Here is a 12,161-nt window from a genome sequence, read left to right on the forward strand (position 1 = left end):
ATATAAAAGCACACCTGCTTACAGTATGTTTAAGTAGAAATGATGTATTATATATTTCCAGTTCCTGATTTTGTTCAGAATACATAGTAATAGCAGATAGCCCTATAAGGCTCTCCTATAGAAAAGCATACTTATGAGAACGATTTTGCTTCATTTTACTAAACATTTATTTTTGAGGACCTACTATGATCAAGTCATTGAGGATGCAAAAATATGTAGTATTAAGCACTGTTCTCAAGGTACATTTTTGGAGAAAACAGATATAGGTTTAAGCTAGAAGGAAAAATAGAAACAAGATAGAATGAAGAGAGTTTTAAATAAACTCACAATAGACTTGTTGTTACCTGAAATTTAGGATTGTTACACACCTTGTTGAATTTGTAAGCTCTTTGACTACAAGATCTACGTTTTTATTTCCTCTTGTGTCTCCATTCCCAGCAAGTCCTACAAAGAAAATCATATTGTCAGACATTTATCAAAAAAGGATATTCTCTAGAAATTTCTCTTCTGATTTTCTTTGTTGTAGTTCTGCAAGCTAGTTAGTGCCTCATATAGCCAACCTGTATGGTGGGATCAACAGATTTATATCCATGTTTTTCTTCTCATCGTGTGACTGGTACCTCAGTGGGAATAACACACAGAGGTCAGGAGGCAGCTGTTCTCTTAGAAATTGTTCAGCTTGTTCAAAAGGAACAAGGTGTTTGGCAAGGGAAGAAGTCAATTCAGCAATTTAATAATACTCTGAATATTTTATATCTTCAAATACTTCATTTTCAAATAAACTGAGAGCTCTACAGAAGTAAAATATAGTCATGTATTGAATGAATGATTGAAAGGATCAACACTCTATGTTATATATTAAAGCCTAGCACAGGGAGATCAGCGCGGTGCTTTGTGACCACCTAGAGGGGTGGGATAGGGAGGGTGGGAGGGAGGGAGATGCAAGAGGGAGGAGATATGGGGATATATGTACATGTATGGCTGATTCACTTTGTTATACAGCAGGAACTAACACACCATTGTAAAGCAATTATACCCCAATGAATATGTTAAAAAAATAAATGAATAAAAAAATAAAAAGCCAAGAACAGCAATAGGCATGAAATAATTGCAAGAAATGAAGTGGACTTTGTTTACTTTCCTGCTATATTTGCGTATCTGTCTTGCTCCTTTATTGGGGTTGGGAAAAGAGGCCCCTATTTTGGAAAGGTGGGGCTGTAAATGCAATTAGAGTAGAATTGCAAACATCACAAATCAAAGTGCTTTTTTTCTGAAACTGGTCACGTTTCAGTGTTTAGTAAGGTAAGTCCTGCATTATCATTTCCAAGCACTTCATGTTGAGTTCTTTATGAGTCAACTGAAATCCTTCTTCCATCACATTTGTGTGTATGTATGTGTAAGTGTGAGTGTGAGTATGTGTGACTGAGGGTGAGAAAACCCTTCCCAGGAACTAGGCCAGAAAGCACAAAGCAGCAGTGGTATCAGGCTTCTGGAAGGTACCGTGTTTTACAGTAAGTTGAAATTCACAGCAGTAACTGACCACCTAGCAAATCCCCCCATGATTTGCTCTTTTATAAAGTGAAGCTCACTGGGAATCAGAAAATGCACCCCCAGGTCTTTTGTGGAACTCTTCCTGGATTGTGCTGAAAGAGCACGATCTGGTGCCTATTCTTGGTTTTCCTTGTCACGGGTATTGTGTTGAGAACATAGGAGATCGGGGCATGGCACTCTCCTCCTGCCTCCTCACAAAACTCTTTCTCATCTTCATGTAAAGTTTTTGGCAGAGCCCACGCAGTGAAGAATTCAAGGAATAGAACCCCGAGTTTGTTCGGATTCATGAATCCAACTGTTCAGAGACCTTAAAATAAACCATCTCTGCTGACCACGGCAGTGAAGCCAGCACAGTGATCTTGGGCAGTTTACAAAACCTCTCTGCAGCTCAGTTGACTGATCTGTAAAATGGGGCCAATGAGGTAGCAATCTTAGGGGACTGTTGTGAAGATTAAATGAGTAAGCATATGCTAAGGTCTTCAAACACTCCCTGACAACTGTGTAGCATCCGACATATCTAAGTCAGGCTGCTGACATTATTCACTGGGACCCCAATATGGAGTTTGTTGGAGACCTACTGTACCATTAGAAGAATGGAGACAGAGACACTCCTGAATCCTTGGAGACCAGGAGCTTGACGGTCATTTTCTTAATTCCTCTTCAGTAAGTCTCTTCTCCAGAGCCATTCACTTAATGGGGAACAATGAACCCATCTTCTCCCTGAAACTTTCCTGCCCACTCCAGGCTACACTGATCCCTAATGCAGGTCATCTGCACAGTACAGTTCACCATTTCATTTCTTAGTTGTGCATGTGTTTCTGCCCTGCTGTCCCACCGGCTGTGAGGCTCTACCAGTCCTTGGTGTTTTATATAACTTGAAATTCCTTATTGTCGTGGCTCACGCATGCAGGGTAGATTAAGGCTTGTTAAGGCAGTACCTGGTGGGAAGTATACATGTGTGAGTGAGGCAGTGCTACTTTGGGGGTATATTACTTCTCCTTACCAGTCGGGGCACCAGAATTCAACGATAATTGCAGGTTGTATCCTCCTTGCCCTAAAACTTATATTTAGCAATCCCTGAAATGGTGCTTAGAACTGTATATAAAGGCAATAAAGATTAAGCAACAATGGCTAAACCCCGTTTATAGAAATATCGCTATGTAGTTTTCTAACTTAAGCATAATTATGTATTTAGCAAACTATAAGTTGAAGTTGGAAGTGTGCACAGAGATGTTTCTTCCATTGTTAAGGCACTGCAGAGGCTTTCAAATGACTTTTCTGTTCTGTTTTTAATATATTATTTATTTTTTACCTACGCGCCTCTTTCTTCTGATAAAATCTTATGCTGCAAACCAAGTACATAAACAAAAGTGAGAGAGAGAAAAGAGTGTATGCAGAAGAGGGAGTGATTGGTAGCTGGTCCATGAGGGAGCATTGAGGGAGGTCATAAGGTTAACTCAGTCCTTTCCTATCCACTCCCTTGGGTACTTTCCATGGATATTTAAGGACCAGTGAGACCTACTGACTAGAAGGAGAAGGAGCTCTGGGATGAGGCAGGTTGGAGTTCAAGTCTTAGTTCTGCCACTTACACACAAGAAACTGATGGGCCAATCTTGACATCTGTGAGCCATAAGATAAAGATCATAATAGTTAATATATTACCTTCAAGAGTTGTGAGAAATTAACAAATACGTGGTTTAAGATAGAACATGTCCTCCTACAAGGTAGATACTGTTATTCTTTTCTGTGTTTCAGATCACTGGGGGCCTTGTGCCAACCTGTGTTGAAATAGCTGCTTCCTTGGGTAACATGATAGTCACAGGCTCTAGTGGAGAAAACAGAAATAGACCCATCATCGTTTGTATTTGATACTCACTGTTCCCAGTGCTCTGCCTGCTTTAGTACAGGAAACGCAGAGTTAAGACTCATAAATTCTCCGAAGCGAAGGTGTGCCCTCTCCTTGTTATTCACGGCTCTCACTTAAGCCCCCTGTCCTGAGGGTGCCCCCAAGGTAGTGGGGAAGGGCAGTACCTCTGCTCAGTTATCTTTTTATTTTTTTTAGCATTTTTATTGGAGTATAATTGCTTTACAATGGTGTGTTAGTTTCTGCTTTAAAACAAAGTGAATTAGATATACATACATCCCCATATCTCCTCACTCTTGCGTCTCCCTCCCACCCTCCCTATCCCACCCCTCTAGGGGGTCATAAAGCACCGAGCTGATCTCCCTGTGCTATGCAGCTGCTTCCCACGAGCTATTTTACATTTGGTAGTGTATATATATATATATATTTTTCACTCTCACATCTTCCAGAACATACTCCTAAGTTGATGATGAAAACACACTACAAATAGACCTTGATATAAGAGAAACCTTTCACTACCCAGGCAAAAGGAGACAAAGGTTTTCCATTATTACTGGTAGCTGGGGCTCCACAAAAAGAGTTGCCTAAATTGGAAGAATTACAATGGTTATTGACATGGTGCTGACACCTGATGATCCCAGGTAGCCCAGGGACTCCTGGCCATGCTGGGTGACACCCAGGTAGGTCAGAATTTTGCATCCATCATCATCACTGCCTCTAGACATCCACGTGCACTGCTGATTTCAGGAAGTGAGTAGAACAATGTGCCTTGGCTCTGCTCAAATGGGAATCAGAGTAAAGTTTTTTGCACTCCAAAGCACAGATCTTTCAAATCAAAACTACAGTGAGGTACCACCTCACACTGGTCAGAATGGCCATCATCAAAAAGTCCACAAATAATAAATTCTAGAGAGGGTGTGGAGAAAAAGGAACCCTCCTACTCTGCTGGTGAAAATGTAAATTGATTTAGCCACTAGGGAGAACAGTATGGAGGTTCCTTAAAAAGCTAAAAATAGAGATGCCATATGATCCAGTAATCCCACTCCTGGGCATATATCTGGAAAAGACAAAAACTCTAATTAGAGAAGGTACATGCACCCCAATGTTCAAAGCAGCACTGTCTACAATAGCCAAGACTCGGAAGCAACCTAAGTGTCCACTGACAAATGAATGGATAAAGAAGATGTGGTATATATATTGGGTTGGCCAAAAAGTTCATTCTGGATTTTCCGTAACATCTTACAGAAAAACCAGAACGAACTTTTTGGCCAACCAAAAGTATATATAGATATATCTATATCTATATATCTATATATAGGTATATAGATATAAAATGGAATACTACTCAGCCTTCAAAAAGAATGAAATAATGCCATTAGCAGTAACATGGATGGATTTAGAGATTATCATACTAAGTGAAGTAAGCCAGACAAAGACAAATATCATATGATATCACTTAATGTGGAATCTAAAAAAAAAATGATACAAATGAACGTATTTACAAAACAGATGCAGACTCACAGACATAGAAAACAATCTTATGGTTACCAAAGGGGAAGGTGGGGAGGGATACATTAGGAGTTTGGGATTAATAGATACACACTACTATATATAAAATAGATAAACAAGGTCCTACTGTATAGTAATATCTTGTAATAACCTATAATAGAAAAGAATCTGAAAAAGAATATATACACACATGTATTTATATATATATATATATATTTGTATAACAAAGTCACTTTGCAGTACACCCGAAACTAACATAACATTGTAAATCAACTATACTTCAAAAAAATATTTTAAAAAAGGACAAAGTAGTTCTTTCAATGACCATACCCAGCTCCCTCCTTCTGCATACCTACAACCAGCTGGAGGAATCTGAATGAGTTCTAGCATGAGGTGATATACTGAAAAAGCAGTCACTGTTATGATATGGACTATGTCATTGTTCAGTAATTTTCATAGATGTGCACATGAGTAGTTTTTATGCTCACTGTTGTAGAGTACATGAGCCCTGAGCAGGGCACACATCAAAACACATTTAGGACTTATTCATGGATGAGCCACTTCATAGATGACCCTCATGTGTGCATTACCTGAAATTAGAAATTCTTCAAGTGAGGTCCCCTTCCCCCTTTCAAAGGTGGACAGCAGGAAAGGAATTTGGGGTGTCCTACAAACTGCACATGCCCTTTCTCCTATTTCCTTTTAAACTCTTAAATGGAAGGTTTCCCCCTTTGGACCTGTTTGCTACCCTGGGGCTCTGCCAGGGTGGAAGGAGAGGGAGATTAGCTCAGGGATGAAAGGATGGACAGAAAGCCATCCTGTGCCCAGTAGTCCACCCTATTTCCATCGGTCTCTTCTATTCTGACTGCAATTTTCACCTCACCCAGGTGTGAAAACCTTTCCTGGGGAGAGGAAGATGCAAGCCTCTCTATCAGCAGCAGGTTGAAGTCACTGTCCTTGTTACCGAGGAAGTGGGTCTGCGGCTTGGCCTCTGATTTTGCTCAGACACTTGAACTATTCATACTCTATTAGACACACATGAAAGAAGGAAATTGGACTTTCTCAGGTTGCAGATGTATCAGCAGGGATGTATGGCTGAAAATTAATTCCCTGACACAGACCGATGAAGCCAGCAGTTTCCTGTGATACTGAGATTTTTAAAAATATTTTTTATAACTCATGATCTCAATGTTACATATTTTCCCTAGCTCAAAATGCTATTGATATTTTAACAGTGTGACCTGGAACCCTCCATTTTCACAACGTTCTTGTCAATTAGTCAAAATGTCAAGAAATTGGTCAGTATGTCTAGTAATGAAATACTCTAAAGAAATCTACATATTTTTTAGCGATACAGAATATCATTTAATGGTAAAGTGTTCAATGAATTAACACACTATTAAATCTAGAGTTTATTTAGCACTAAAAAACTAAAGGCCCCTTTTCTTAGTGTTTTTATTTATCTCTGAAGTTCACATCTTTACACATATTCTTTCTTTTCCTTCCCTCCTTATGTAAGTAATAGCTTAGGCATTGCTGATTACTCAAGATTCATTCATGATGCATTGGTGGAGGTCATTCTTAAGCCAACCTTTCTTATTTTAAAATCTGATTTTTTTTTAACTTTTTTACTTTAATTTACTAAGGTCTCATACAAAACCTCTGCCATTAAAATTTACACGTCACTTATTATCCATGGCTCCTAGAGTAAGTCCCTTTATTTTTCTGATCCCTTGTCCTCTTACTTGAAAGAGGGCAGTAGCTGATTTATCTCACGTGGTTGTTTTGTTGAATACATGGCTGATGGATAGAGAACTTCAAAACCTATGAAATATTACACAGATTTGTAAGACTGTTGCTATTACTGTGTCATTATACTAACCCATATTGTACTTGGGAGCAGAAGCAATAATCTAATCAAGATGATTAAAATCTATAACAAGAATAGCATCCAGAGGGTGCTCAATATATTGACTGAATGATAAGGTGGAAGGATTTAATGAGAGTTGGCAGGACTCTCTTGACTGTGCGTCGAAGCCAAATAATTGGGATCTTTCTAGGCTACAAACACTGACATCATAGAACACTTTTAGAAACAGAGAACCATGCTGAAGAAAAATGGCAGAAACAAAGACTCAACAAGACCCAAGGGTTACAGACTTCCCCAAAATGCATCCCAAACCAGCTTCTCCTCTGCCCCAGCAATGGCTCACGCCTGGGCTAAGTTCTGAGATGAAAAGCAGTAGTCGTTTTTGAATTTTAACATACTGAGTAATATTTGAGAGATGAGTCTTGTGGTCACTTATCAGTCAAATCTCTGCATCTTCCTGGGTTTTAAACAGATCACTTTATAAAGTGAGTCTTGAAAAGGATTTGAGTAGACCAGCCAATCTTACTGCAAGCTCATTGAAGGAGTTCATTGCACCCCAGTGAATGGCCTTTTAGTTTTGAGTTTGGGGTGTGTGTGTGGTTTGTATGTGTGTTTCCTTTTGGAAAACCAGAGACAGTATAACCAGATGCTAGTGTTTCTGAAAGTGGTTCTCTCTGCAGCTCTATTCCATTAGTTTAAGGTAAAATCTGGGATAGCAAGAAATTAAACCATCCTGTAGGTTTTGGAAAGATGGCAGGTGATTTACATTGGGCTTATTGATGGATGGGATCAGGAGAGAAAATGTGGGTGAAAGAAGCACCAGTGATAGAGAAGAGAGGACGCAACTGACATCATTCTGGTTGTTTCTGTTATTTCTAGGTTGAAAAAAAACACTGGGAGAACCATAAGGAAAGGGAAGTGAGTGGTTGCAGTGGAATCCTAAGAAAAATGTCATTTTTTTCAGGTAAGAAGGTACTTCTTTTCAGATAATAAGGTACGTACTTATCTGTTAGAATATGGAGACTTGCAGTGCAATGACCGTTAAAGGCTTTCAGAGTCCCTGTGACCCCTTCGAGCTTCAAAACACATTTACCTTGATCTTTGAATGTGCTGGTGGGAGGTGGGAGGGGTTCAATGTTCTTGACTGTTCTACAGGAAGGAGCCATTTGGAAGTTCTCAGAAACGTATAGGCAACTCCTTGATTGTTGTTCTCTTCTCTGTTCAGCTTAATATGAAAATAGATATAATTTATAATAGTTTAACACTATATTTAAACATTAAGCTTTCTTTCTTCTTTTTTTTTTTTTTTTTTGCGGTACGCGGGCCTCTCACTGTTGTAGCCTCTCCCGTTGCGGAGCGCAGGCTCTGGACGCGTAGGCTCAGCGGCCATGGCTCACGGGCCCAGCCGCTCTGCGTCATGTGGGATCTTTCCGGACCGGGGCATGAACCCGTGTCCCCTGCATCAGCAGGCGGACTCTCAACCACTGCGCCACCAGGGAAGCCCCAAACATTAAGCTTTCTTGAATCTATCTCTGCTTTGTGCTAGGCATGTTGCACCGTACTTGGAGGTGTATGCTACAATAACAGTATAAGAATAAATCCTGCGTCTTGAGCTTGAGGAATTAATGTTATGCTGAGGTGTACTGTAAAAATAAAAAAGGAAATGCTGCAGTATTTATTACAGATGTAGTGCACTGTAAATTACCTAAAGGTTAGCAGGCCTGATGGTGGAGACTTCAGTTCAGTGAATATTTATCAAAGACCTCTCCTGTCTCTTTCTGAACACTTAGGACACCAAGACAAATCCATCACAGCCCAGTTCTCTGCTTGCTTAAAAAACTTAAAAAAAAAAGATTGGACAAATAGAAAAATGAAAATAAAAGTATAGGTTAGAAGTCGGGCTGTTATTTTTATTATGGGGGAATTGGAAATGAGTTAAAGTTAGCTCTAGTGTGAAAACAGTCCACATGCAACATTTTAAACCTAATACCATTGCTTTCCTAAATGAAAGGTCCAAATTTCCCAGTATTTCTACATGATTCCATATGGAAAATTGGGAAAGAGATGGACTGAGTCAGCTTAATCTGATAAGTGACTTGGTTTTCTCTCCAAGCCTCTCAAGTCATTTTGAAATCTCATTCCTATAGGAAATGTTCCTTTTTCTGTCCTTTATTATTCAAAAGACCTTTTGTTCACGAAGGATGAGAACTGGAAAGAAAGAGTTTGGAAACCTCACTGCTCTACTTGACATGCCAACAAAATACTATTAAGTATTCTTTCTCAGAGAAGTGAGAAATTGTGCTTGGTTTGTGTATCAGGAAAGACTTCAGAGAGTAGTTGGAGTTCAAAAAGAAATCTAAATACAGATTAAGAATCTTATGGGGGAGAGAGCTGAGGGAGGAAATTCCACTTGCAGAGACTGAGTGGAGACACGAAAATCAAACAGCATGAGACATGATAGGGACAGTGTGTAGTTATATTTTGTGAGATCTTAGCCTATATTGATGAAAAATTATGAAGTCAATCCTGGAATGTAGGTGTCAACCACATTTTGTAAAGCTTTAAATGCTAAGATGTGTAAAAAATCCAGTAGACAGTGGGAAACTCATAGAGGCTTTGTTGGAGATAGCAATACAGTTGAAGTTTATATTAGCAAAATTAGTATGGCTGTCAAATGTGAATTATCTAGAATAAGGCAAGTCAGTGTTAGAGAAACCAATTAATGAGCCATTAAATGAGTCAGGGCAAAATATAACAAAAGTCTGAATTAATTAGATGGCAATGGGCAGGGAGAAGAGTGGGTAAATGAGATCCATATCGTGAAGGTAGAATCTTTCATGACTTGGCATCCACGATTTAGAATACAGTGAGTGGTTCTGATGAATATAAGGGAAACTGGAAGGGTGAGTGAATGTGACTCTAAGAATATGTGTCTGGTTGATTAGGAACATGAGAGTGCCACACTGGAAACTAGATAATCAGGAGGAGAAGCTGGTTGTTCCAGGTGATGGATGCAGAGCCACTTGGAGGTCTAGATGTTTTAGAAAGAGGAATGTATTACCTGCAAAGCCATATTTTAGAGTGATGGATTTGGTGGGAGTAAGAGGATGGACTGAAGGGAGTAAGTGCTTTGAATAGCAGTTTGTTGATTGTTATTAGAAGCTTCAAAAGGACCATCACAAAATGGCACGATACATAGTTAGGAACTAGTGGGGCATCACAGTAAACAGTGACAATTTGTGATTGCATAACTAAATGGACTTTGTGTCTAGCAAGTGGTCATGCACATTGATTTTTAAGAAGAGGAATTTTCAGGGGCATAGAGCCTACGTAATTTAAATATGGAAGTCAGTTTTCGCCAAAAAGAGCAGTCCTTACTAATCCTTCTGGGAGGCGCACACACATCTACAGGAAAGGAAGGGAGAACTCCACATATTTTCATTGAGGGCCCCCCTTAGTCAAAGGATAAAGACAAGAAAGACACATATTGATAAAGAACTTTTAATAACTGGAAGGAAAGGATAACACTTTTCAGCTTACAGAACTTGAGTACAATTACCTGACATATATTTTTTAAGAAAGAGAAGGAAATTTAATTGAATGCACAGTTAGACATCTATCAAAATGAATTTTCTTTAAAAACCTCATATAACAATATCCCAGTTCTTTCTCAGCATAATGATTTCTTACAAACAAAGCCTGTCAGTGTTTCCTAGAAGCAATATTGAAGTGACTTCTTGCTGGAAATTCAGCAAATGAACTTTTTTTGCTCCCAGAATCTGTCTCCTCATTAGGCTAGTTAGAAATTCGCCCGGGGCTCCCAGCCCTTCTTCTCTCTGACGGATGCTAAGTGTAGAGGAGCTAATGGACACTTTAACTGTTAAGGGGTTTTCGATTCTATCCCTTGCAGCCTGGCAGCTCATTCCAAGTCCTTTCAGAAGAGCTGCAATCATATGCACAAATATGATGATTAAATATGGGCTGGAAGGGAAATACGTTTTTTTTTTTTTTTTCTTCATGACTAAAGGAAAATCTTGTTAAAAACAGGAAATAACTCCTGAAGGTTTCCAACAAGCTGGGACCCTCACCCCTTTAAGAGGTCCACCCCCAGTGGACTTGTCCCTATAGCAATTTGCTCCTAACAAGGAGAAAGTGGGGAAGGAAGCCTTTTCTCTAGTTCCGGCTCTGCTGATACAGACTCCTACTATGGGCCATAATATCATATTATTTTTTCTTTAAAATACCATCTAATAGCAATTGCTAATAGAATAAAACAGTTTTAAAACAGTTTGGATTTCAAATAAAGAAAAATGTATAAGAACCCTGTGAATGTGAAACACGTTTCCATGTAAATGTGTATTATCCGAGAATAGGTACAATGAGCAGTTTTCCCAATTACTTTAAATTTCTTTGATTCTCCCCTCTCTTCTCTGTGCTTTTCTTGCCCTAATATCAGCACCAATATATTGGTCAGTGATTATTCTCTGATTGTCTGTATCCCCTTCGTTCTTCCATCTAGTTGGAAGGATTTTAAGTGATCATTTCTTTTCTTTCACTTCTCAGTTTTCTCCCAACAAGCCTGGCATTGAGGCTCTGCTTTTATAATTTTTGATTGCATTCTTAATCTATAGGTTAAATTTGGTTTGCGGAATATTGGTTCGATGTTTCAGATGGTTTAGATCCAATAATCCACAAATGTCTAGACATTCAAATGAGGTCAGGAAAAAAATCTATTCTTTGAAATTTATTTAGCAATTCCAGACATAGATTTGGCGAATGTGTCTTCCATAGGCAACGGAAAGAGAAATTTGTTCTGGTTCTAAATATGAATCAAAAAGGCAAGACCCAGACTGTCCTATCTTTCCAAATGTAAGCTTCTTTTGAAATCTGTAAAGATAACTCCTCTGAGTTTGTGTGGTGCTGTAGCAGTAAGACACAATTTATCCAAAATGACTGCCATTGCTAGGAGTCAAGAGCTGAATGTAAAGGGACGCTGCTTTGCTAAGGTACTGGAGCTCAGACCTCAGTACCGATGATGGTGTTTTCTCCAGAATGTTACCTCATGACTTCTTCAAGACAATTGACTGTTTTCTTTCCTTGGAAAAAATATATTTTTCATGGTTGACTATAGGACTTGATGGTATAAAATCCAGCTCATGTACCTGCCAAGACTGTAAAAACCAAGGGCTTTTTTGAATCTGTGGAGGCCTATACGCAGCTGCTCTGGCAATAGCTCGTCTCATTGTTAACTCCTATGGCATGGCCTAACATAATGTGCCACGTACTAGAAGAAGTAATGTGACAAAGTGGATTAAGCAGGCAATGCTGCACTTGAAAAATGTGACATCTCATCTGAAACCAATCCTG

The 12,161-nt window shown here is 39.1% G+C and overlaps 1 long non-coding RNA gene across 2 annotated transcripts in view; it reads left to right on the plus strand.

Moving 5' to 3' along the window:
* LOC125960902 (uncharacterized) overlaps positions 1-12,161 on the plus strand; it is a 251,240-nt gene that overhangs the window by 135,563 nt on the left and 103,516 nt on the right. For both annotated transcript variants that reach the window (XR_007471053.1, XR_007471054.1), the window contains exon 3: positions 7,674-7,758. This is a non-coding gene — a long non-coding RNA (uncharacterized LOC125960902). The remainder of the gene's footprint in view (positions 1-7,673; positions 7,759-12,161) is intronic.

The sequence above is a fragment of the Orcinus orca genome, chromosome 13, assembly GCF_937001465.1.
Source record: "Orcinus orca chromosome 13, mOrcOrc1.1, whole genome shotgun sequence".
In the NCBI taxonomy this organism is placed as follows: Eukaryota; Metazoa; Chordata; class Mammalia; order Artiodactyla; family Delphinidae; genus Orcinus; species Orcinus orca.